The sequence below is a fragment of the Canis aureus genome, chromosome 34, assembly GCF_053574225.1.
Source record: "Canis aureus isolate CA01 chromosome 34, VMU_Caureus_v.1.0, whole genome shotgun sequence".
In the NCBI taxonomy this organism is placed as follows: domain Eukaryota; kingdom Metazoa; phylum Chordata; class Mammalia; order Carnivora; family Canidae; genus Canis; species Canis aureus.
This window is the reverse complement of record NC_135644.1, coordinates 29,775,023-29,801,537: the sequence shown is the minus strand read 5'-3', so window position 1 is coordinate 29,801,537 and position 26,515 is coordinate 29,775,023. Positions and strand designations below refer to the sequence as shown.

Here is a 26,515-nt window from a genome sequence, read left to right as displayed (position 1 = left end):
TAGAATGGTGACAGATTAGGAGGACTTTAGACTTGTCTCTTTCCTCCAACATAGCTAAGTAACTCTCAAATCATTCTAAATACCCCATAAATCCACCTAAAGACAGACAGAACAAACTCCACAACTGAAAGGAGAGAAGAAGCCATATCAAAGAAGGTGGAGGAATTCAGAGCATGGTTTGGGGAGAAATGGATCACAATGCTATGGTCACAGGGAATGGTGAGAGAGAGGAACATGGAGGAATCGCACAAGAACACTTCACCAAAGTCACTGGCTCGGAAAATAAGAGGGGATGGTTTTTATGAGTTCTTATAACCAGAGGAGCTTGAAGCCTAGAGTTTTAGAGGTTGGTGGACTTGGCTGCAATAGACCCTCAGGGTGCTGCCCTGCTCCTGGATAGAAGACAAGCAAACAACTTGGGTGCAAGGGTTCACAGATGGTATGAAAACAGAGATCTGTGGAACATCTAGGGCACACAGTGGGAGATTCTTCTTCTTTTTGGAACACATTCCTAAGGTGTGGCATTCACAGAGATGCCTCTCTGGGGACAAAGAAGCCAGCTGGCACCATTTCTCACCCCCACAGAGCCACCTGTGGCAAGCAGCTCAGTTCTGACACTGGCTGCCTAACCTGCTAACACCAGGTCCCATACCCCAGGACTTTGGCATGGCTGTCGCTCTTGATCAAAGTTGCCTCAATCCTAGCACAACAAGGTCCTCCCCCTAAGAGACCAGCAGAAACCCCTGCCCATACCACATGTCCCAACCAGAGAGTTCTGCAGGGTTTCAGTTCTAGTGGAAGGAGTATCAGGTCTCATTAACAAGCAGACCAGAGCACACCTAGTCAAAATTCATCTCACTCTGGCCAAGGGTCAAATACTGCCCATTGCAGGTAAAAAGAGCTTCTGCAGACTACTGGCCTGAAGGACAGAGCAGCCAAAACTCAACAGCAGAGCACACAGGACACACACCAGAGACACACCCTGAAGTATCAGGCCCTGGACACTACATTACTTCTTCATAAAGCCATTACTCTCAGGAGCAGAAAACATAATGGGTTTTTCTAACATAGAGAAGACAGAGACTTAGAGAAGACAGAGACTTAGACAAAATGCCAAGAGAGTGGAATTCATCCCAAATGAAAGAATAAGATAAGATCACAGCCAGACATCTAAGCAAAACAGGTATAAGTAATATGCCTGATGGAGAATTTAAAGCAACAATCATAATGATACACATGGGGCTTGAGAGAAGAATGACTTCAGGAAGGACCTTACTGCAGAGATAAAGGAGCTTAAAAAGAATCAGTCAGAAGTGAAAAGTGCAATAACTGAGATTCAAAAGCGACTTGAGGGGATCCCTGGGTGGCGCAGTGGTTTGGCGCCTGCCTTTGGCCCAGGGTGCGATCCTGGAGATCCGAGATCGAATCCCACGTCGGGCTCCTGGTGCATGGAGCCTGCTTCTGCCTTTGCCTGTGTCTCTGCCTCTCTCTCTCTCTCTCTCTCTCTCTCTGTGACTATCATAAATAAATAAAAATTTTTAAAAAAATTTAAAAAAAACAAAAACAAAAACAAAAGCGACTTGATGCAATGAACACAAAGATGGAAGAATCAGGGCAATGAATAAGTGATATATAAGATAAAATAACAGAAAATAATGAAACAGAATAAAAGAAAGAATTATGGGACACAAGAATAGACTTAGGGAAGTCAATGACACCATCAAAAGTAATAACATTTGCACTATAGGAGTCCCAAAAGAAGATGAGAAAGAAAATGGGGCAGAAAATTTATTTGAGAAAATCTGGGGAAGGAAACAGACATCCAGATCCAAGAGGCAGAGAGAACTCCCATCAAAATCAACAAAAGCAGGCCTACACCAAGATATATTTTAATTAAATTTGCAAATTATGGAGATAAAGAAAAATTCTTGAAAAGAGCAAGACAAAAGAAGTCGAAGTCCCTAACCTACAAAGGAAGACCCATGAGGCTAACTGCAGATTTCTCAACAGAAACTTGACAGGCTAAAAGGGAGCATCATGATATATTCAATGTGCTGAATGACAAAAATCTGCCACCAAGAATACTCTGTCCAGCAAGGCTATCATTCAGAATAGAAGGTGAGATAAAGAGTTTCCCAAACAAAAACAAAAGGCGTTCATGACCACTAATGGTGGTCAACCTTGCAAGAATATGAAAGGGGACACTGAGTAGAAAGGAATGACCAAAGTGACAAAGATAAGAAAAGAACAGAGAAAATCTCCAGAAACATGACAAAACAAGTAATAAAATGTCACTAAATACATATCAATCAATAATTACTATGAATGTAAATAGACTAAATGTTCCAGTCAAAAGACATAGGATGTCTGATTGGATTAAAAAAACGAGACTCATCTATATTCTGCCTACAAGAGATTCATTTTAGACCTAAAGACACCTGCAGATTGAAAGTGAGGGAATGGAGAAATATTTATTGTGCAAATGGATGTCAAAAGAAAGCTAGGGTAGCAATTCTTATATTGGACAAATTAGACTTTAAACCAAAGACTGTAACAAGAGATGAAGAAGTGTACTATATCAAAATAAAGGGGGCAATCCAACAGGAAATCTAATAATTGTAAATGTTTAGCACCCAACATGGGAGCACCCAAGTATATAAAACAATAACAAACACAAAGGAAGTCATTGATAATAATTCCATAATAGTAGGGGACTTTAACACCCCACTTACATCAATGGACAGTTCTTCTAAGCAGAAAATCAATTCGGAAATAATGGCTTTGAATGGCACACTGGACAAGATGGACAGATATATTCAGAACATTCCATCCTAAAGCAGCAGAATACACATTCTTTTTATATGCACACAGGACATTTTCCAGAATAGATCACATACTGAGTCACAAAACAGACCTTAACAAGTACAAAAAGATTGAGATCACACCCTGCATATTTTCTGACCACAATGCTATGAAACTTGAAATCAACCACAAGAAAAACTTTGGAAAGACCACACATACATGGGGGCTAAGCAATATGCTAATAAACAATGAATGGGTCAACTGGGAAATGAAAAAAGAGATTAAAGGATACATGGAAACAAATGTAAATGAAAACACAACAGTCCAAAACCTTTGGCTTGCAAGTGGTCCTAAGAGGGAAATATATAGCAATATAGGCCTATCTTAAGCAATTAAAGTCTCAAAAACCTTACCTTATAGCTAAAGGAGCTAGAAAAAGAAGAAAAAAATGAAACCTAAAGCCAGCAGAAGAGGAGAAATAATCAAGATTAGAGTAGAAATAAATAATACAGAACTAAATAAATTAAAAAAAAGAACAAATTAATGAAAGCAGGAGCTAGTTCTTTGGAAAAAATTAATAAAGTTGATAACCCCCTAGCCAGACTTATCAAAAAGAAAAGAGAAAGGACTCAAATAAATAAAATCACTAATGAGAGAGGAGAGATCACAACCCACACCATAGAAATACAAACAATTATAAGAGAATATTATGATAAGCTGCATGCCAACAAATTGGACAAAGACAAGGATTTATTCCTGGGCTACAAGGATGATGCAGTATTCACTAACTGATCAGCATGCTATACCATATCAATAAAAGAAAGATTAAGAACCATATGATCGTTTCAATAGATGCAGAACAAGCATCTGACAAAATACAATGTTCACTCATGATAAAAACCCTCAACAAAGTAGGGTTACAGTGAACATACATCAACATAATAAAGGCCATATACAAAACCCCATAGCTAATATCCTCAATGGGGAAAAACTGGGAGCTTTTCCTCTCTGGTCAGGAACAAGACAGGGATGTTTACTCTCACTACTGCTATTTAACATAGTATTGGACATCCTAGCTTCAGCAATCAGATAACAAAAAGAAAAAACGACATCCACATTGGCAAAGAGGAAGTCAAATTTTCACTATTTGCAGATGACTCTATATGGAAAACTTGAAAGGCTTCACCAGAAAATTGCTAGAACAGATACACAGATTCAGTAAAATCATAGGATACAAAATCAATGTATGGAAATCTGTTGCATTTCTATGCACCAATAATGAAGCAGCAGAAAGAAAAATCAAGGAACTGATCTCATTTATGATTGCACCAAAAACCTTAAGATACCTAGGAATAAACCTAACCAAAGAGTTTGTAAAAGGTATAGAATGCATAAAATATTGGTTAAAGAAATTGAAGGTGACGCAAAGATATGGAACAACATTCTATGCTCATGGACTGGAAGAAAAAGCATTGTCAAGATATCTGTATTACCCAAAGCAATATACACATTTAATGCAATCCTTATCAAAATCCCACCAGCATTTTTCGCAGAGCCAGAACAATCCAAACATTTGTATGGAACTACAGAGGAGCCGGAATAGCCAAAGCAACCTTGAAAAAGCAAGCAAAGCAAAGCTGGAGGCATCACAATTCCAGACTTCAAGTTATATTACAAAGCTGTAATGACCAAGACAGTATGACACTGGCACAAAAAGAGGCAAAAGAAATGAGCACACAATTATATGATCAATTAATCTTCAACAAAGCAGGAAGATTCCTTCTGCACAGTGAAAGATACAATCAACAAACCTAAAAGGCATTCTGTGGAATGGGAGAAGATATTTGCAAACAACGTGATAATAGCTCAGTATTCACAAAGTATAAAGAGCCTATAAAACTCAACACTCGGAAAACAATCCAATTTAAAAATGGGCAGAAGACATAAGCAGATGTTTTTCTGAAGAAGACGTATAGATGGCCAACAGACACATGAAAAGATGCTCATCATCTCTCATCACCAGGGAAGTACAGATCAAAACTACAACGAAAAAAAAAAAAAAAAAACTACAACGAGATATCACCTTACACCCATCAGAATGGCTAAAATTTACAACACATGAAACACAGGATATGGTGAGGATGTGGAGAAAGGAAAATTCTCTTACACTGTTGGTGGGAATACAAACAGCTGCAGCCACTCTGGAAAACTGTGGAGACTCCTCAAAAAGTTAAAAATAGAACTACCCTATGATCTAGCAATTGCATTACTAGGTAGTTAGCCAAGGAATACAAAAATACTAACTCAAAGGACACATGCACCCTGATTTTTATAGTAGCATTGTCAACAATAGCCAAATTATGGAAAGAGCCCAAATGTCCATTGATTGATGAATATATAAAAAAAATCCGTGGTATGTATGTGTATGTGTGTGTGTGTGTGTGTGTGTGTACCTATGTATAGTGAAATCTTACTCAGCCATAAAAGGAATGAAATCTTGCCATTTGCAGTGACATGGATGGAGCTACAGTGTATTGTGCTAAGTGAAATACCATATGATTTCACTCATATGTGGAAATTACGAAAAGAAACAAACATGGGGGGAAAGAGAGAGGAAAACCAAGTAGCAGACTCTTATCTATAGAGAATAAACTGATGGTCACCAGAGGGAAGGTGAGTGGGGGGATGGGTTAAACAGGTAATGGAGATTAAGGGGGGCACTTGTGATGAGCACTGGGTGTTGTATATGTATTGAATCACTAAATTCTACACCTGAAACTAACATTATACTCCATGTTATCTAACTGGAATTTAAATAAAAACCAAAAAAAAAAAAAAAAAACATAAAAAAAAAGCAATTTGGCAATGTAGGTCAAGTTTACTCTTAAATGTATACCAAGGAAGTTATCCTTCACGGTATTCATATTAGGATGTAAGTCTGCAATGATATGGGTTCAGGACACTTATTGTAGTGCAATAATGGCGAAATAAAAGGACAGAAATATTTATTCATAAAAAAATTATTCCTTTCATAATATGGCTCCATGCAATGGACTACCCATAGCCATTAAAGTAATGGCATAGATCTTCACATCCTGACACTAAGATATGTTCATAATTTATTATTAAGAGAAGAGTGCATGTTACAAAATAACATGCTTAGTATAATCTCAATTTTTGAAAATTAAAATGATATAAGTGCTAGATATGGAGATAGCCCCTCTAAAAACTAATCATGTAGCTTAATGGTGGTTGTTCTGAAAGTAAAATTGTTAAGGACAAGTTTGGGAATGGTTTCAATTTCTGTTTTAGTTTAAGCACTTCTGTATTATACAAATAATCCTATATAGTTGTACATCAAAAGAGGAATTTTCATATTAAACTAATTTTGGGGGCAGCCTGGGTGGCTCAGTGGTTTAGCGCCGCCTTCAGGCCAGGGCGTGATCCTGGAGTCCTGGGATGGAGGCCCACATCTGGCTCCCTGCATGGAGCCTGCTTCTTCCTCTGCCTGTGTCTCTGCCTCTCTCTCTCTCTCTCTCTCTCTGTGTGTGTGTGTTTCTCATGAGTAAATAAATTTTTTTAGAAAATCTTAGAAAAAGAGTAAACTAATTTTGGAATTCCCTCTTGGCTATTTTCCATTTCATACTGTCCTTTCTGTATGCTTCTGTCTGAAAAGCTACATTCCTAAAGTCATTCAAACATTTTCCTTATACTGCTTCTTTGAAAAGGCAAGCAGAGTTACTTACTGATATATTTGGAAATGTCTAATATCTGAAACTTTGATTTTCAATCCCCCAGGATGGTAACATAGAATGTAGAGACAAGGCAAGGTCAATTCTCCAAAAATCAATTTTTGCATGGCTAACAATGGTGCTAAACTGACCCTGGAGAAAAAGCAAGAAAACAGAGAAGGTCATAGGTGTTATCATTTCTTAGATTTATGAGCTTTTGAGCCTTGTTCAGCCAGTCTGGATGGATAAAGTGCTATTCCTGGCAATTTCCATCTGAGGATGCAACCACCGCTAGGTATAGTAAACCCACCAGGGTCATTTCCTTACACCTTCCTTATTTTACCAAGCAAGCCCATAGCCATATGGGCTTATGCCATAGCATAAGCCTACCTGCACAAAGAAAATTCGGTTGAGTTCTCATGGTCAGACATCCAGTGGGGCTGAGTTTAACAGCTGATTCTTCCAAGTAACAGCTCTGTGAATTGAACAAGCTATGGAACCTCTCAGGTTCTGCACCCGATCTGAAAAATGACAATAAGACACCTACTTTATAGAGTTATTGTGAAGGTTAAGTAAGATAACACATGCAAAGTCCTTATCACAGTGCCTGCACAGAATAACAGTCAAAATATTGGGTCTTAGTATTAATGCACAGTGCATCAGTCTTAATGCATTAATGGATTGTCTTAGTATTCATATACAGTATTATTATGTAAATATTAGTGTAATGGGACTTAAAGTGTGCTTACCAAATATTTTAGTGTCTACATAAATCCCTAGAAATCTTGTTGAAATTCAGATTATTATTGATTGGGTCTAGTGACGACCCAGAAATCTAAGGTCCTCATGTCAAGTAGCAAATAATTAAGGGATATTAACAATGAGGCGACTAAAGAAAAATTTCCTTCCTTAAGTCCAAAAATAGTGTCTGAAATCTCACAGTATAAATTTTAGGTTAATTGTCCCTAGGAGGTGTAGATTAGTTTTTACCAAAGATTTTACCATGGAGTCTTATGAACTAATTAGCATTGAGTTCATCAGATTAGGCAGTTTTCACTAAAACGTGGTTTTTAATAAAATGAGACAGAGAAAAGTTATGTTTACATTAGAATTTGAAAAAAGCGAAGATCTAGAACACAGATGGCTGTCTAGGTGGAAGGGCCAGCCTGTGTGTCAAAATGACATCAGTGTCCTCATGGTCTGGGCCTGTGATGTTGTAAAGAAATAAGGGGCGCTGTTAGATAATGGAAATGTGTTGGAGACAAATTACCCTTGCAAATTGAGCACAGAGAGAACCTTGAAAAAATGTAAGCATGATACAGTGGGAGTTAAATTTTTTTTTAAATCCTAGTGGCATTTTTCCTTAAAGATGATAATTATTGTACAATTTTTTTAAACCTTTGGAATATGGACTCCTTCTTTGGTTTAAAATACTGAATATAAAACAATTGTTGATTGACCTATTTTCATGCTGGAGAAACTTATCTAATTGCCTGCATAATGAAAACTAAGAAATACAAGTAATTAAAACAGTATTCAAAATGCTTAGTGCTGCTTTATTTCTCAAAAGCCTTGTATCTACAAACAACCTCAATTCAGTTTCTCAAAACCAAGTTTAGATCCACCATGAATGGTTACCCTCAACTGAGTTGAGTAGATACCATGATTTTCTGGGATGTTCAGCATCAGCCCCCTTAAGGGCAGTTCTACTGAGGTACTGGTTGTCACATTACAAAGCTAGTTCGAGGAGTGAGAAATGTATTTTCCTTGGTTTTGCCTATATTACACACCTCAGAACAACCTTGGGTTTCTCTGGCTTTTCTGTCAGGAGAGAATTGTAGTTGCAACAGAAGCGCCAATGTCTGAGCATGAGACTAGCATTAAAACCATGACAGAAAATGATTTAATGTTCCTGTGGCATTAGTGTCATCTGTACAATGTATTTTTAAGAGGTAAATTTTAATTTAAAAAAATTTAAAGGATGGGATGCCTGGGTGGCTCAGCGGTTGAGTGTCTGCCTTGGGCTCAGGGTGTGACCCCAGGGTCCTGGGATTGAGTCCTTCATCAAGCGCCCCACAGGAAGCCTGCTTCTCCCTCTGCCTATGTCTCTGCCTCTCATGAATAAATGGGTAAAATCTTAAAAAAGAAAAATTAAGAGCCATAGTAGTTACAAAGATTTAAATAGTCTTTTTCTCTCTCAGAGACAGCTTGTCAATATTCCTTTGAAACAGAGCTTGGATTAGAAGCTAGCTGAGGAATATAGGAAACATTAGAGGGTAAAGATCATTCTTAATTTTGTTTAAATATTTATTTATTTATTTATTTATTTATTTATTTATTTATTTATTTTAGAGAGAGAGAAAAAGAGTGAGGGAGGAAAGGGGTAGAGGGAGAGGGAAAGAGAGAATCTCAAGCAGATACCCTGCTGAGCACGGAGCGCTTGGCTAGAGGGGCCAAAGTGGGGCTTGGTCCCACCACCCTGAGGTCATGATCCCAAGATCACGACCTGAACAAAGAGTCAGTTACGTAGTGGACTGAGCCATGACTGAGCTCCAAGAGGGTAAAGATAATTCTGAGTAAAGGGGAGCTATCGAGAGGAATGCTGAAGAAATCCTGTGGGATCTCACATTCAGCATCACTTACATCAATCACTTGAAAAAAGACGGGAAACATACACTAATTAAACCTGCAGATGGTGCTACATAGAGCTCGTTATTAACGTCAGTGGAGGACAATATTTTCATAAAAAAGCAGTCTTGGAGTTGGAAAAGAAGGTCATCAAATCCCAAGTGAGATGTGATTCCAGAGTGATCTATATTTATCAGAATATTAGTATCTTCCGTAGAAAAAAACTACATTTTTTTCTTTTCTTTTTATTTTTGTTTTTGATCTTTCAATTACTTATTATACAATGGACAAAACTGAAGATATAAATAGTTCAAGAGAGCAAGAACAGCTGCTATTAGTACTTCGTGTTGTATTTCCAGACCATTTTCCCTCATTATAAAAAATGCATTCATTACCACATTTTCAAAGGGAGTGCTTTCTCTAATTTTTAAATTTTTAATAAATTATTTCTCCATTGTCAAGAATCTGGGGCTACCTGCTGCCATGACTGATCTGTGCAGACAGCTCCACAGAAGTCACTCACGGTGGAAGCGGGGTCCTTATTTTGGCTGTGTCCATGCAGTTGCCAGCAGTTAGCTAAACCCTGAGAAAATTCAGGTCGGTGAAACAGAAGAAGTGCAGCAGAACTGTACAGGCAGGAGAAAGGTGAGCACATTTTCAGTTATGCCACTTTAGTTATATTTACAAAATAATATAGACAAAAAATTCAACCATTGTATTTGGGTCTATAGGAACTTTATAAGAAAGAATAAATACTTAAAACTTATTTCATCTACATTTAAAAATTATTTTGTTTTTTCTTCAGGTGCTTGGCTGGCTCAGTTGGAAGAGCATGCGACTCTTGATCTTAGGGTCATGAATTCAACCCCCATGTTGGGTGTAGAGATTGCTTAAATAAATAAAACTGTAAAAATTATTTTTTTTAATTATGGCAAAATATATGTATCATAAATTTACTATTTTAATCATTTTAAGTGCACATTTCAATGGTTTTAATATGTTCACAGTGTTGTACAACAATCACCATCATATACCCCAGGACTCTTACAGATCTGTCTCTGGCCACCATCATTTATTTATTTTCAGACTTTATGACTACTTTGGATACCTCATATAAGTGGAATCATATATTATTTATGCTTTTGTGACTGGTTTATTTTATTTGGCATAATGACTTCAAAGTTCATCCATACTGTAGCATTGTCAGAATTTCCTTCCTTTTTGAGGTTGAATAATATTCCATTGTATGTACATACCACACTTTGTTCATCTACTCATCTGTTGATGGACCTTGGGTTGCTTTCAAGTTTTGGCTGTTGTAAATAATGCTATTATAAATATGGCTATTGTCCCTGCTTTCAATTATTTTGAATATATGCCCAGAAATGGAATTGCTGGATCATATAGTAATTCTATTTTTAGTTTTTTGAGGAACTGCCATATTGTTTTCCAAAGTAGATGCATCATTTTATATTCACAATATAAAATTCCAATATCTCTACGTCTTTGCCAACACTTATTTTCTATGTTTTTATAATAGCCATCCTATGAGGTATAAAGTATTTTTCACCTATATTTGACCATATTTTAGATTTAAACTTGGCAAAACATAGATATTAGAGAAGGTATTAATTTTTGCTTCCATATCTGGGAAGGGCAATTGTTATTTATAAAATAATAATTTGGTGGATTATTCTTGTAAAATTCCTAACTACTTTTCTTTGACAAAAGTAGATTTCCATTTCTTCTACAAATACATTGTGGAAAACATTCTTCCTAATTCTTTATACTACCCAGTAAAATATCATATCTGACTTAGAAGAACACCCTACCTTTCTGCATAGACAAAAAGGAACTTGTGAAAGTAGTACAGATGTGACGTATGTCAACTTGCCATTTCTCCCATGCTGACTTGGTGTTCTCCAGTTTTGAGTCTGCCAAAAATATCCCAGATATTTCTGTTAGCCATCAGAAGCATGAAGAATCAGGATTAAATATCTCATATATTTTAAGAAAAAGAATTCATAGATAATTGTATGTATAGGATTGACCTTTGTTTATCATATGTGATTCACTTTCACTAACTGCCAAACAGAAGCAAAGAGAACAGAAGCAAAAGAAATGAATGACACACCAGAACATAAAACAAAAGTAGTTTGATGAGATCTTTTCTGTTTCTATTATTGCATAACGATATATAAATACGGCCATCTCCCAATTGCTGAAACCTACTTTACGTTACGGGGCTTCACACTGGTCGTGTATGCTAGTGCAGGTATTGATCGCGTCTATTGAACAAAGGGATCAGGAGAGTACTGATCTGGCATTTTTATCTAGTACACATCATTTAAAATTATTCCAATTCTTAGGGAGAGTTAGTAGGGCGTGACACTATTAGATTGTCAAACACACAAAATCTTTCACTCATTTCAGTGGTTGTGAGCCAGTTCAAATGACATCTGTATTGCTGACAGCAGAGTACAAAGGAAAAGAATAAAAATCAAATGGGAAGCTTTAAGCAGAACTGTGGTCAATGAACACATCGTAAAGTGAAAGTATCTAATTATTCCATTACTGCCCACGATTAAGAAGACTTCAAAGGTCTTGACTTTTGCTCCTTTAGGTAAAACCGAAATTTAGCTTGATTTACTGGATTTACTAGTCTCTAAGCTCTCAATCAGAGTAAAACTATAGACTTTCAGTTTTGACTGCAGTGGAACCACCATATGCGGACCATGTGGAATTTATGAATGATGTGCTTTGCTGGGCCAACAGCCCCAATGCCAGCCTGATTGTTCCGAGTAGTGGTTTGTTCCTTAATGAAGATTCCACAATGCAATTGTTGTAGAAAAATAATGATTACTTTAGGACAGATGGCAAAGTGGCAAGATGGGGAAATCATCCATATCATTCTGATTCTCAATCCTGAGCTTGATGAAGGGTAAGAGCCATACTGAATACTCCAGGAGTGGTGTTTATACAGCTCTGAATCACCCACTTATGGCTCAGCTCTTCATTCTCTTTTCCTTAAATAATGTCATCTTTGCCTAGGGGGCCAAACAAGTGAATGGCAATGTTTATTCTTTAACTAATTAAATGCTTTGAGTGATGCTAAAGCATTGTTCTTTTTGCCTCTCTGTGTGTGTGTGTCCTAAATTCTAAGGGAAAAGTAAAACTAAAAGTCCAGATAAATATATTTTAAAAATTAACATACACGTGAGGCAACCATCTGGATTTTTTAGATTAAGTCTGAATAGCCATGTTTTTGATCTTCACAATTGTTTCTGTACCAATAGATGTACGCTCAAATATCATGTATGCATCTACTTCAGCAACATGCCTCTCTGAAACTCTTAGGATATGGATACACATCTTACTTAATAACAGAAATCTTTACTAATAATATTCTTAAACCAATCACTTGCCTTTTGGTTTTATCATCTACTCTAAGAGTATATAATACCATTGCAATTTTTCTTGATATAACTCTTAAGCCTCACCTAACCAAGCAATAGGGGTCATTTAATTAGCATTAAAGATTGATCATAGCAGGAATTTTTAAGCCAAGCTCAGTGAAGGCACTGAATTTTTATGTAAAACTTTGTGAAGGCAGGTTCATACACAGTTTTCTTCTAAAAGTGCCATTAGCATTCATTTAGTTGCCATAGAAGTGGTCTCTAATTCAAAAAAGGTAAGGACTATTTAAAATGGGAATGGTATTATGGAATATTTCATTGTCAAAAGATTTTGCCCAATTGTTCTGAGGTGGTTTCATTTGTGTCTAGTCTTAGAGCAAACAGATACCAATCAGTGCACAAATTCATTGTCTTATTGGTGCAACATATGTGTTCAGATTGCTCTATCAGCTGCTTTATTATCCACCACTACTGCTTAGCTATCGGCAATGTTGGTATTTTACTTCGCTTTTATTGCCCATAGATCTTTTTGTGCAGTCATCCATGATAATCTATTACAATATTTATAGCATTAATTTATTAATTCATTTCTCCATATGTTTTGTGTGCTACTGAATACCATATAGAATGCTCCATGAATCATTTAAACGAATATAAGACCTAGAACTAGAAGGATAATCAGGGTCCGTATCTTCAGAAACTTATGTGTCAACCTAAGGATTTGGGAATATATTTGCAGAAAGTAAGAAAACACTGAGGGATTCTTAGTTGGGAAAAGACACACTGAATTTGGATTTTTCCTTGGATCACTCTGGTAGTAGAATGAAAGATAAATTTCAGGTAGATAAGGTCAGAGGCCAAAAAAGAGGTAAAACAAACAAACAAACAAACAAACAAACCTGCTTTTGCCAAATGGAGGTTGGGTCTGGAATAGTGGACAGGTTTTATAAATATTTAGGAGGGAAGACTCACAGGACATAAATACATGTAGTCATAATTTGAGATAGATAAGATGGAAGAAAAAATAACTTTGAGGAAAAAAACCCTAAGATTTCTGTTTAGGATTTTTTGCTTTGGTTTATTTTGAGTTTTTATACCCAGGTTTCAAACTGTACAGCAAACACCTGAAGGTGGAGATTTTAAGCCAGAGGAATAAGTTGAGGATTAAAAAAGACATTTGGAAAATCTCTTATCATCATTTATGAAGTAGCTTAGGGATCCCTGGGTGGCGCAGCAGTTTAGCGCCTGCCTTTGGCCCAGAGCACGATCCTGGAGACCCGGGATCGAATCCCACGTCGGGCTCCCGGTGCATGGAGCCTGCTTCTCCCTCTGCCTGTATCTCTGCCCCTCTCTCTCTCTCACTGTGTGCCTATCTAAAATAAAATAAAAATTAAAAAAAAATTATGAAGTAGCTTAATCATAAAAATGAGTGAAATTATGAGAACAGTCAATAGCACAATAAAATAGAGTAATAGTACAAGTGAAAAGAGTGATAGGAATAGATGTGAGCCTTGAGTTGTATGACTGCTTCCACTTTCAGAGTGGGCTCAAGGAGAGGACCCCTTAAAAGAGAAAAGGAATAATCAGAAAAATTTGAGGAGAAACCAGAGGATATAATGTCATGAAAACAAGAGTACAGAGTTTAAGAAAGGTTCAACAATATCAATCAATGCAAAGATATAGATAAGAAAAGAAGAAAATCTGCTTTTTAACCTGGCATTTATGAATTGCTTACTGATTGATAAAGCGATCTCTACAACTCTGCTTGCCTCCTTCAATGTATTTGACCAATTATATTAAAATCCATTTTATTTGATTATCTGATTATTATTTTTTTGATATTATGCTACTTTTATTTTATATGAGGAATCAAAGCAGTTTACATGTGGATATGATGATGCATATTCCATAATTCTCAGATAAAGTTCACTCTGATAGGTCAGTAGCCAAAAAAACTGTTATGAACTCATTCACTGAAAAGTTTTATAGTTTTATATAAAAATGCATACTGGTTTTTTATAAACTGTTTTTACTTCACAATAATGAAGGGGAGAGGCCTGTACAACTACATTAGTCAGTCATTGGGTGAGGGTTGTCCCAGGGAATGGACATAATCTTAGAGAAGGAAGCTGCTCTGGTCAAGGGAAATTCAAGGGATGGGAGTGTCAGTGCAGGAGGACTGGGCGGTGTGTCTGCAGGCTACACTCCAGGCAGCTGGCAGAATGAGTGTGTCAGTGCTGAAAGGTGGATGGTTCTCTGGGTAACATATCCTACAGCCATTTATGTATAATAAACTCACAGAACCTGATATATACTGTATACTTAATAAGTGTTAACTGATTTTATTAAGTGCTTGAATAAAAGACCTAAATTATACAAGGCTGAGGACTTTGCACAGCCTGCCCCTACATAAATCTTCATTCTCAACCTGCACAAACTCTTCCCTCACTCCACCCCTGCCATTTTATGTTCCTTAAACTGGTCATCCTCCCTGCCTGAAAATAAAAAATTCTCTTTACCTAGAATCCACTCCCACTCCCCCAATTCATCATTACTTACTCCAGTTACTTACTTTTTGTTCACAGCTCAACAACAAGTGTCACTGTCTAGGGTTTTTTCCCCCTAACCCTATATGTGCTCTGTTTATCCTAATTGATAGTCCATGGAGTTATGTGACTTTCCGTCAAAGCATTTATTATAGTTTAAACTATATTCACAGTCATGAGTCTCCAGGAGAGTCTCTATGCTATAAAAGCAATACATTTCCTTTGAATAAAGAAGTGAATGAGTGACCTAGTGCTAATAAACATCATGTAACGAGTATTTTCTAACACATGTACCATAAAATAATAACAATAGTAAAAACTGTTATAGAGTAATCACTTCCCAACTCTCAGGACTTTCTTATGTTTATCTGAAATCTCTGGGTATATTTCATGAAACTTCATTCAAAGAAAAAATAAACAACAACAATAATTGAAGTGTATACTTCATTATATATCCATGAAAACAGGGAACACATCTCAGGTAGTGTGGACTACTGATCTGCCAGGAACAGTTCACCTAATGAAGTAGGGCGCTCCATTAGATAACAGTTGCTTTTTTCTTTGCTTTCCGTGATGAACCAGGCAAAGTCTGCAGCTGAAAGTAAGCAAGGCTTGCAAACCTAGCCATGACCTGGACAATCGTGATGACCGAGAGTTATTCTTTTGCTAAAGCTTTTTATCTTCACAGCTGAAAATATGCTCCTGACCAGGATGAAATAGCTTCTTTTGCTCCAATTTACTAAAAAAATTGCTTGGATTAAACCAAGTGCGCTCTTCCAATTTCAATTAAATTCTAGCATTAAAACTTGCTCACTACAGGAACTGCAGGTTCTTACTAACTAAACTCAAAGAGCTGAAATGCTGCTGTGGCTTGGCCTGTGAGGAGGACCTGGAGAGGCAGGTGCCAGTTAGGGAACACCGGCCTGGCCACCTCTACTGTGGGAAATATTTGTGAACACATGGGTTAACTGCTCAACGTGAATATTTCCTGAAAAGTCTGATCCTTATGCTATACTAGTTTCCTACCATGGGATCCCAACTTTTAGTCACCTTATGAAAAATAAAGATTCTCAACAGAATATCCAGACTTCCTGATTTGGTTGTCTTAACAAGCAGCTTGGAAAATGCTGATACAAGTGATCTGTGGATAAGAGCTCCCAGGAACACTGGCCTGGGGGATTACGTCCCAGCTCCTCGGCATACATGAAATGGGACCTATGACTGTCTCCTGTTGAACTCTAGCCTATCATTCCCAGGCTTCTTTTCCAGCCCACTTTCTAGTTACAGGAAGTGGTGAACATAACACTGCAGCTACTTTGTAACTTTTGTCTTTCTTCATACTTTCTCCTTTGCTTTGACTACTGTATATCACTTGCTTCACAGGTCCAATTTTCAAGGCTCTTCACAGATGTCAACTCTTCTCTGAAACCTCAGGTCACCTCCCTCCTCTGCATACACCTTTTCTGCATTACACAGCAGAGACGATAAATAGACAATATGCAGGTTGACCTCCATCCCATTAGCCATCACTGACTGATCATGTCTCTGGCTCCATTTCAAACCCTTCTCAATCATGCTCTAGAAGCTAACAGCAACCCCTGAGGTTTAGTGGATAAAATGAAACCTGTTGGGTCGTTCCAGCTCTTAGTTTTCAAAGTTATTATCATTATTATTACTATAGCCCTACGGTTCCATACCATTCATTTGGTTATATGTGTGTCTCCTACTAGACAGAAACAGGCTCATGCCTCATACACCATCAGCTCTTATCCTAGCAGCTGGCACAAAGTAGGCTCACAATAAATGTTTGATTAATGAAGTCATAACTGAATGATACTGCTTGCTTGAGGAAGTGTTCACCTACATTTTAGAAACAGCTTCTGGTCTTTTATCCCTTTGATTATAATTTCACTCAATAAATGTCTTCATAATCATTCAATTCAGAACAAAAGTTAGTTGTAAATTAGTGTGTATGAGAAATATTTTCATTATATCATTTGTATGCTGTTAAGCTTTCTACAGCAAGATTTATAACAATGAAACTTTTCTTTGTGACACTAACGTACTGGAGACTGCTCAACCTCTGATCATCAGGAGTTAACAGAAAACGAGCAATCTAGGGCTAAAGAACTCTCCTCTGTCTTAATTCCTACTTATCTTGGGCAAATGTCATTTTATCATCATCACAGCAATAGCATTTATTGAACATCCTCTAAGCTTCTGACTTTAATATATGAGGGTTTCACTCTACTGACCTGCCCTTAAAGAGCTTTAATAAAGCTTATTCTCCTTAATAGGGTGAGGTAAGATTGCAATGGAATGGGATTGGTGTAATCAGAAAGAGGGAACCAGAAAGAACAAGTGTTCAGAGAAGAACAGATAAAATTAGGTAAATATCTTCAAAATAGAAGCATTAAAACTTCCAAAGTCCTTGTTATTAACAAGAATGGTATCATTCATAACATTACTGTGGGTTTATATAACAAGTATCCTCCAAAGAGCTCAAAATAAAATAGATTTGCTGAAGATAGTTGTTCAGTTTTATGAATTGACTCTCCAAAGAAGTAATTAATATGGGTGAGGAAAAAAAATAACCTCTAGGACTAATTATTCTAGCTTCCAGAGCTCTTTAAAGTATGTCTAGGCATCAGGCAAAATGTTTGGTGAGAGAATTAGTTGCCAAAACACATTTGGTATTTTAGCTGTGATATACATTTGTGGAGGTTATTTTAGCTGTGATATACATTTGTGAATAGCCTGCAGCTTTTCTTAAAACATGGGAGTCATTATTTAGGAAAGACCTCTTGTTGGCTAGTCCTGATTGTCACTCCTAACTGTCCTCAAACTCTATTCACCCTTTTTTCTAACCTTGTCTCCCATTTGTTCTATTGGTTTAACAAATGTTTTGAGGTAAACATTCATGTTCAGACCTCCCTGCCTAATGGAAAACACTACAGTGACAGATTGGCATATCCCAAAATGTTCTAACTTAAAAAAGATTATCTCAGAGTTATACTAAGAATGATTTGGGTCCTTGGAGAGGCATCATGGAGAGGAAGACTGAGGAGTTTGGGAGAAATGTAAAATGAAGTAAGTGCAAGGATATTAATGGTTATAATTGCAAATAATTGAGAATAATCTAAATGTCCACCTATAGTGGGCTGGCTAACAAATTATGATTAAAAAAAAAAGACTAGGTGGCCATAAAAAAGGAGTTTTTACTAAGCTGATATTGAAAATTAGTAACTTAAAAAAAAGCGAGTTGTAGAGAAGTCTACAGTGTGTGATAGTTTGTGTTTTAAAAGTAGCAGTTATATATATATATGTAATATATATATATATATACAGTTTTGCTTATTTATGCTTAAAATTTTTCTTTTAGGACATATAAGAATCTAACATTGATTACTAACATTTGGAATTTCAACCATGTGGTTATAAGACTTTTTTTAAAAATAAGCAAGCACAATTTTTTTTTAAAAGACTGTATTTATTTATTCATGAGAGACACACAGAGAGAGGCAAAGACCCTCCAGAGGGAGAAGCACACTCCCTGTGGGGAACCCAGTGTGAGACTCGATCCTGGGACTCTGGGGTCATGCCCTGGTCCGAAGGCAGATGCTTAACCACTGAGCCACCCACGGATCCCAAGCAAACACAATTTTAAGGTAGCAACTAAATTATAAATAAAAGCATATGGACATAAGACTTTTGCCTAGGTTTGAAACTTGGCTCCACTACTTGCAAGCTGTATGAATTTTAACTTTGTGAGCCCACTCCACATCCTCTGGGAAAGATTAAATGAGATAAAAATTGAATGCATTGTCTGACACAGCACCACTCAATGAAGGACATTATTATTATTGTTAATTTATAACAACTCATTGAGCTAACTTGCCTGGTTTAATAATCTTTTTTTCTTTCAAAGGGGGCCCAGGGTTTTGACTGGGGAATTTGAAGATTTTTTTACTTTCCATCAGCCAGGAATTAGAAGAAAAATGGGGGGGAGGGGGGGAGAATGTTGAATTTAATCTTTTTTTTTTTTAAATGTTGAATTTAATCTTTTTTTTTTTAAATGTTGAATTTAATCTTTTTTTTTTTTAAATAGTTTTGTTGTGGTTTCTTAATTACATACTCCTTGAAATGGGATTATTTCCCACTTTATGAATTTGTAATCTGGAAGGTTTCTAATGACCTCTTACTTATTAATGTAATTTTTTCTCTGTTTTCTTTCTTCCTAGCTTCCGTGGTTTCAAATTTCCTTTCTTATTCTCTGAATTCCAGTAAGTTACCATGTTTGAAGACATTAGGCAGAGGGGTATTGAATCCTCACTCTGACATGTAAAGAATCCTTGATGCTCTGGATTCTCAAGCTCTCTAAGCATCAAGTTCTCTATATTAGGAAAGAGTTCTCCACTTTGCTGATTGTTTTGGCAATAAAATGAGGCTGCCCGTGTGAAAAGGCCTGGCTTACCTTGAAAGTCCCACTTTTTTTTTCCATGAACCATTCCAATTCTCACTGAGTCTATAATTAGGGTGTTTTGGGTTTTTTTTTTAAGTTCTTTTTTGTTTTTATTTTTTTTCCCCTTTGCTGGCTCTTTATCTTCCCTTGCACTGCTCTTTTTGCAAACCCTAGCCAAATGTAGACATTCCTGGCGTTAATGACTGGCCTATTCCAGTAATGAACAGATAAAGAGAATAGAGCAACCAGGAGTTAACCTCATGATATTGTTGATTATATTTGTCTATTCATTTTCTCCATTATACAAAACATGCTTCTTGAAGATACACCGTGTCTTATCAGTTTGTTTTCAGGGCTTTTTACCTCTCAGAAAACAGGTATTCAGAAAGGATTTGTTGATCACTCATTATAAGCACGTGACCCTGGAAACTACATTTTTATGAGAATGTGATACTTCTTTTCAAAATACACATCATATTATTAAAAATAAGAGAATGCTTGTCTTGAACAAAGGATATTTTTCCCTAATTTGTGATTTACATAAAGTTCATAATGGAATAACCATTAATAATTGAACATTTTGTAATCATAACTTCCTTGAATAGAATCTCATTATATGACATGAGGTCAGTTTTAGACAAATGTGGAAAAATGGACAGCTATTTCAGTTATGTGTTGCTGCATCACGACTGGTTATAATAATTCAGGTCTTCCAAGAAGCAGATAAAATGAGGTGGTTGCATTTGCTGGCTTCTCACATTGACTGGTAGGTGCTTCCTATGATCCTCTGACTCCACCTTTAGACATTTCTAACAAGATGGGGTTAGGTATGCAAGATATTTTTTGTTTGAAATGTCTGTGAAGGATAAATAGAAATGAAACCATGGAAAGTCTACAACCAATGAAGGAGAAGAAAGTAAGGAAGGTCAGTTAAAAGGAAATTCAGATTCTGATTATGTTTCTGCAAGGCCAATAAAGAATACCCAAGCCAAAATCATAAGGTAAAGCATCACAGTAATGGCTTCTCACATTGACTGGTAGGTGCTTCCTCTGACCTTCTGACTCCATCTTCAGATGTTTCCTTACCTAGTGCTTCCTCCATCATTGGCATTGATTATCCTACTGGATATGAAGATTTCATATCTGATGCAAAACAATGTTTTCTCTTGAAACAAATTGTTAAGTTGTCCATTGGGTTATATTCTTATGTTCGTGGGGAAAATATATCCTCAAAGAGCTATGTTGATATTAATGGTCTCAGGTCTCATTCCTGATAGTTGAATTATGTTGGTGCAGGTGACTTCAAATCTCAAAAGGAAAGTTTGTAGAAAGAATAATACTTAGCTGCGAATTAACTACAACAATGTTGAAGGAATATAAACTGACTCCAAGATTGAGAAAATCTGGAACTTGGGGATTGTGAAAATACCTTATGGTAAGGATCTATGATCTCTATTGCTAATATAAATCACCTGGAAAAATGATATTACATGATGGTTATAGAATTGGAGATAGAAAATTTGGCATTCAGTCTCAGTTAATTGACAGTTGAGATCCCATGAATAAGTGAATTCAGAAAGAAAATGGATAGGGATAGGTATAGAATAGTAGAAAAAGCTTGAAAATCAGCTCAGGGGAGGACAGTGCCTAATAACCAGCAAAGAAACATAAACTAATGTTAGAGAAGATATGGAAGAGATTACAGTTGTGGAAGCTGTGCAGGATAGGTAGGTTCACAGGCATAGAATGGAAGTTTCATCCTTGGCTATAATCTAGAAAAATTTTATCTCATGAATGAGAGAACTGAGATCAAGAATGATTGTGACTTAGGCAGGCAGGGTCTTACAACTGCTATAGTTTTCTGAAAAGTGATAGCATATAAAACAGATCTTCCTAATTCTTGATTTGCCTCTAGAACACACTGGGTGGCCATTGACCTTTAATGCAAATGAGACATCCACTTGCATAAGCACTTAGAAGAGAGGGCGAGCTTTAGCCTGAAGGAATGTAACCAATGACTATCCACTTAATCCTTGAGTGAAGTTATGACAAAATAGATCTGCTAGCACAGCCATGAGGAGAGGAATTGGCGGAGAGAGGGAGACAGCAGAAAAGACCGTCTATTTGTGTCTATTTGTGTGCCTTAGAGAGCGTTGGGATGGTAATTAAGAGGTATTTGTACTTAGGACATCTGAGCTGAATTGTGGTTATGCTTTTTAAAAATTACAATTTGTACTTCATATTTTTAGAACTTTGCAGTTTTATTTCTTCCAGGTTTTCTTGCAGCATAGACTGTCACAAAATTCAACTTTAAAAAGGTCAAACCTATTAAAAAGCAGAAGTGCTTGAGAGATTTCCTTTTTCTCCCTTTCTACATTCTGTTTTAATTTTGAATGGTTAATTGGAAACCGGCTTCAACTCCAAATGCCCAGTTGTAGTTGAAGACAACGACCCTTGTAATTGTGGCTAGCTGACGTCAGACCTCCTCTGGCAGGTCATGTCCTTACTCATTTTGGAGAAACTTATGACCAAATTTAACCAAGAGTACCCAGCCTCCCAGTGTAAGGGAGAACAGCAGGCTTTTAGCTTAGTTCTGCAAATAGGAAGTAGTCCTTTAACAGTTCCAACTTGTTAATGTTAGAAAGTCCTTTGGGTTCATATGCCTGGTTCTTCACTTCCCCTGGTCGGCCCCCGATAACCCGGAAATCCATTTCGCTAGCAAGTATACACCCAACGTGTTTTTCTTGAAACAAATTGTTATGTTGTCCATTGGGTTATAGTCTCATGTTCCTGGGGAAATTTACACCTCTCTCTGAGTAAGACCACAGCTCTGACTCTCAATCAAGGAGATCCTGCCCTCTTTTATTGACTAGCTTTGGCCCTTAAACCAGCTCCCCAGGTTACCCTTTCTTCAGTCATAAATTGAGCTAATAATCGCAGCTTGTCATGCAAGGTTATCTTGCAACTTAAGTGAGGTAATATTTATGAAGGCCTTAATATATTGTCTTAGAAATATTAAATAACTTGATCAAAGCTAATATATGGTGGAGTTTGGATTAAACTCATGTACATACCTTCCACCACAGTCAATAAAATAATAGGTCCATACATGTATATCTGGTTATCATCACCATTATTGTGTTCAAGAAAATCTGCTAGCTCCCATGAGATTACAAAAGCTCTAGGACTCATATTTTCTGCTCTACTGCCTTAGGGAAATAGGGTTAAAGACAAGGACTTCATGTAAATGGCAGTTACTATTCAGTAGTAAATGTGTGCCACAAAAGCAAAATATATTAGGTATTTTAAGATTTGGAATGAGAGATTACTTAATGCTGACATAAATGGGTAAACCTCATGAAGAAGGGACTTGAACTAGATTTTGAGATATCAGTCAAGTGTGGACAAGTGGAATGAAACTTCAAATATCATTAATTAGAAAAGAATATTTCTAATTAAGAAATTAATTAGAAATTAATGACTGGGTGGCTCAGTCAGTTAAGCGTCTGCCTTCTGCTCAGGTCATGATCCCAGGGTCCTGGGATGGAGCCCCACATTGGGCTCCCTGCTCAGGGCGGGGGGAGTCTGCTTCTTCTCCTTCTGCTCCTCCGCACTACTTGTGTTCTCTCTTTCTCTCAAATAAATAAAAAATTCTTTAAAACAAACAAACAAACAAAAAGAATCTCAATTTTTCTTAGTTTAGTAGAATCTTTTTTACAGTGAAGGCAAAGAACAAAATGCATATTTGAAATCCCTTAGAAAACATTAAAAAACAACCAAAAAATTTAACAGAATTCCTGACACACACAAAAAATTCAACAGAAAAAAAAACATAGAGACTAATTATAAATTTATTATGCCTACTATTATCTTTACTATTATTATAAGATAGGAATACATCAAATCTAAAGTCTAGAAACATGCTCTTATTTTCATAGCCACAGAAAACGCTATTTCACTGGTGTAGAAATTCTGCAGGCTATGGGGGGAAGTTGTATCTTTCCTTTCCTAGTTTCCTATAGAGTCTGCCTTTGTTAACATGGTGGGTGATTCCTGAACGTAATCACGGATAGTACTTGATCCAACAAAACCAACACTACTGCTAAAGCTATCCGCTCACACCTTCCCGGCTATGTTCTGTCATGGTTTTCTAGTGTTCACTGTTCTAACATACAGGACAGTTATCTAGAATGTTTTAAGTCTGGTGTTTACGGAAACACACTCCAGCTCAGTAGTAAAAGCTTACCAATATTTATCAATTCACTGTAAAAATACTGTTCTAGTTTAGAATTTGGTATATATGAACTCAGTTGAGACCAGGTGATTGCACATCTTTTTGTTTTTTTCAAAATATTTTGACTACTTCTGAGTTTCAGAAAAGCTGGGCTAAAATGAGAGATTGTCGTTTTTATACCTACTCTCTAACAGTTATAAAAATAGCTCCATTAGGGCAGCCCGGGTGGCTCAGCGGTTTAGTGCCGCCTTCAGCCTGGGGCGTGATCCTGGAGACCCAGGATCGAGTCCCGCGTCGGGCTCCCTGCATGGAGCCTGCTTCTCCCTCTGCCTCTCTCTCTTCTCTCTCTCTCTCTCTCTGTGTGTCTCTCATGAATAAAATAAATAAAATGTTTAAAAAAATGGCTCCATTAAATGAGTAAAACTGTTTGGGTCATAATGCTCTTGTGTGGAAGGAAATTTAGCAGCGTAACAAGAATATGATATTTTCAATGTAGTTAAATCCTAAAAGGTAAAGGGCTACTGATTGACTACCAAATATACATATAATGGAGACAGTTTAATCAAAGGTTATATATATTTTTTGAGATTCAGAGAAAAAATATATTTTATAATCTGACTCAGACTTTGAAAATTCCCTATATTCACCCACTCTTGGTACATTTTTAAATTTATTTTCATCTTTTACTCAGTCTTAAATTTATGGAGAAGTATTGGAAGGGTATTATTTGAGTCTCAGGTATAGAGTAAATGTTTTTGTTGTTAAAGGAAAAATGACAATATTAAAAACATGATGACAAAAAGCAGCTTATCAATAAACTATAGATATTGGTTATTTAAATTTTATGAGTAAGAAATATTACTTGTATTTTATGAAACTTAATTGCTTTTAAATCACTTTTTAAGAAAGCTATGTAACTTTATACTCACGGTGATAAGGAAAGGAGGAGAGATGCTACCTCCAGTATCAAATAAAAATTAAAGCTTCCAACTTCGTACTTCAGAGGCTCTCACCTCTCCCAGTAGTAGTCTTTATTATGAAATCAGGGTGCATTTTTGGAAATAGACATTCATCGCTCTGTCTGGCATCAGTGGTTAGCTTTTCCTATTTCAGCCAGAGACACACATTGGCTGTCAAGTGAGGTTGTGCCTTTGCTTCTCTGAATAACGGTGCCGCCCCCCGACCGTCCTCCGCAGCCAGAGCCCTGAGGCCTGAAGCGCAACGTGGAAGCCACCAAGCTCCTTCGCTGGTTTCCCTCTGGCCTCTGTTTCGTTTAAACTTGCTTTCTGCATTAATATCTAATTTGAAGTCCCTTTCATTTTCTTCCTTTCTTATTACATTGCTGTCCATTTCTAAATTACCTGATAAAACTGTGAACACAGGAACATGCATCAGTTCGAGGTTGTGGGTTTTGCTTGTGTGTGTGTGGTTAGTAACCCTGCTGCAGTGGTTGTTATAGTAACCAGTTCTCTTCAGCAGAGGAAGGAGTCTGGGCATTTGACAATGCCCGAGATGTAATAGAAGAAGATAAAGTTCCTAGATTTCATATTTCATTAGGAGATGATTCCAGGGCTACTGCTGTCTTTTAAAATCTATTTTTAAGTAAAGAATAAAGTAGGTGCAGGTGCTATCTACCCATTTTCCTGAAGTAAGCTGGATAAATGGTCTCCATCAGGTACTTTATTTACGTAGTTACTCATCTAACGCATATCCAGATTTTCAGACAAAAAGTCCCCAAGTTACCCAGAAAAATGAGCAAAGTCAATTTTATATGGCATGTCCATTCACTGGCAATTTGCAAAGAACAACTAGGTTCTCAGAGAGTGCTTTTCTCTTTTGTCTCTTTGTATCATTTAGCTTCTTTGTTTTATTTATTCTTTATTTCAGGAGTATCATTTGTTGGTTTGAAACAGATACTGCTTTACTCTCTTTCCATTCTCTGTTGTTTCCCAGAAATAGTGCCATTAACAAATCAAGTTCTGGATAATGACAAACACATCAATATAGTTACTCATGTCCTACTTAAATCAATCACCATACACGTATGTGAGGTTTAAAAATACATTTGATCATGGTCTATGGGAGTTGCTTTTATTCACTTAATATACTATGGAATACTTTTCAAGTTCATACATAGAGATATGCTTTATTGAAATAAAAGAGTGCATAGTCTGTTTTACCATAACTGGTGTAACCAGTGCCTATTAATGAACAGTTAGGTGCTTTGGCCCTGATTGATGGGGTGATGAAAATGCTTTACATCTTGATGGTTTGGCAGATAGGAGTGATTATATCAATGAAAGATCATCAGAATCTTTACTTAAGATCTGTTCTTCATTATACATAAAATTTACCTCAATTTAAAAATTCCTGTAAATATTCATTGCCATGTACTTGCTATGTTACTTAGTATTATATTATTGCTGTGCTGCCTAATATTTTGGACAACATTCTTTGTGAAAAATTTAGCAATTTACCAAGCTTATAAAATATTACCCTGACCAATTTTTTTAAAAGCATACCAAAGGAAAGATGAGTGATGAGTAGGACTGATTATTCTTTTGTCACTATTAAAAGTACTGAAGTGAGAAATCTGCAGCTTGAAATAGAAAACAAACAAATATAATCAGTGTTCTCATGGCAACAAATGCTAAAGCCATTGTCTTCTATAAACTGTCAGCGAACAGGATGGGAGC

General features: G+C 36.6%; 1 long non-coding RNA gene across 1 annotated transcript; it reads right to left on the bottom strand.

Moving 5' to 3' along the window:
* Positions 1 to 6,923: 6,923 nt before the first annotated feature.
* On the bottom strand, positions 6,924 to 25,070 carry LOC144304921 (uncharacterized). The gene is made up of 4 exons (XR_013371918.1): positions 24,749 to 25,070; positions 10,994 to 11,095; positions 9,637 to 9,787; positions 6,924 to 7,054 (listed from the first exon to the last, which is right to left on the bottom strand). It is a non-coding gene; the product is annotated as an uncharacterized LOC144304921 (long non-coding RNA).
* Positions 25,071 to 26,515: the final 1,445 nt, after the last annotated feature.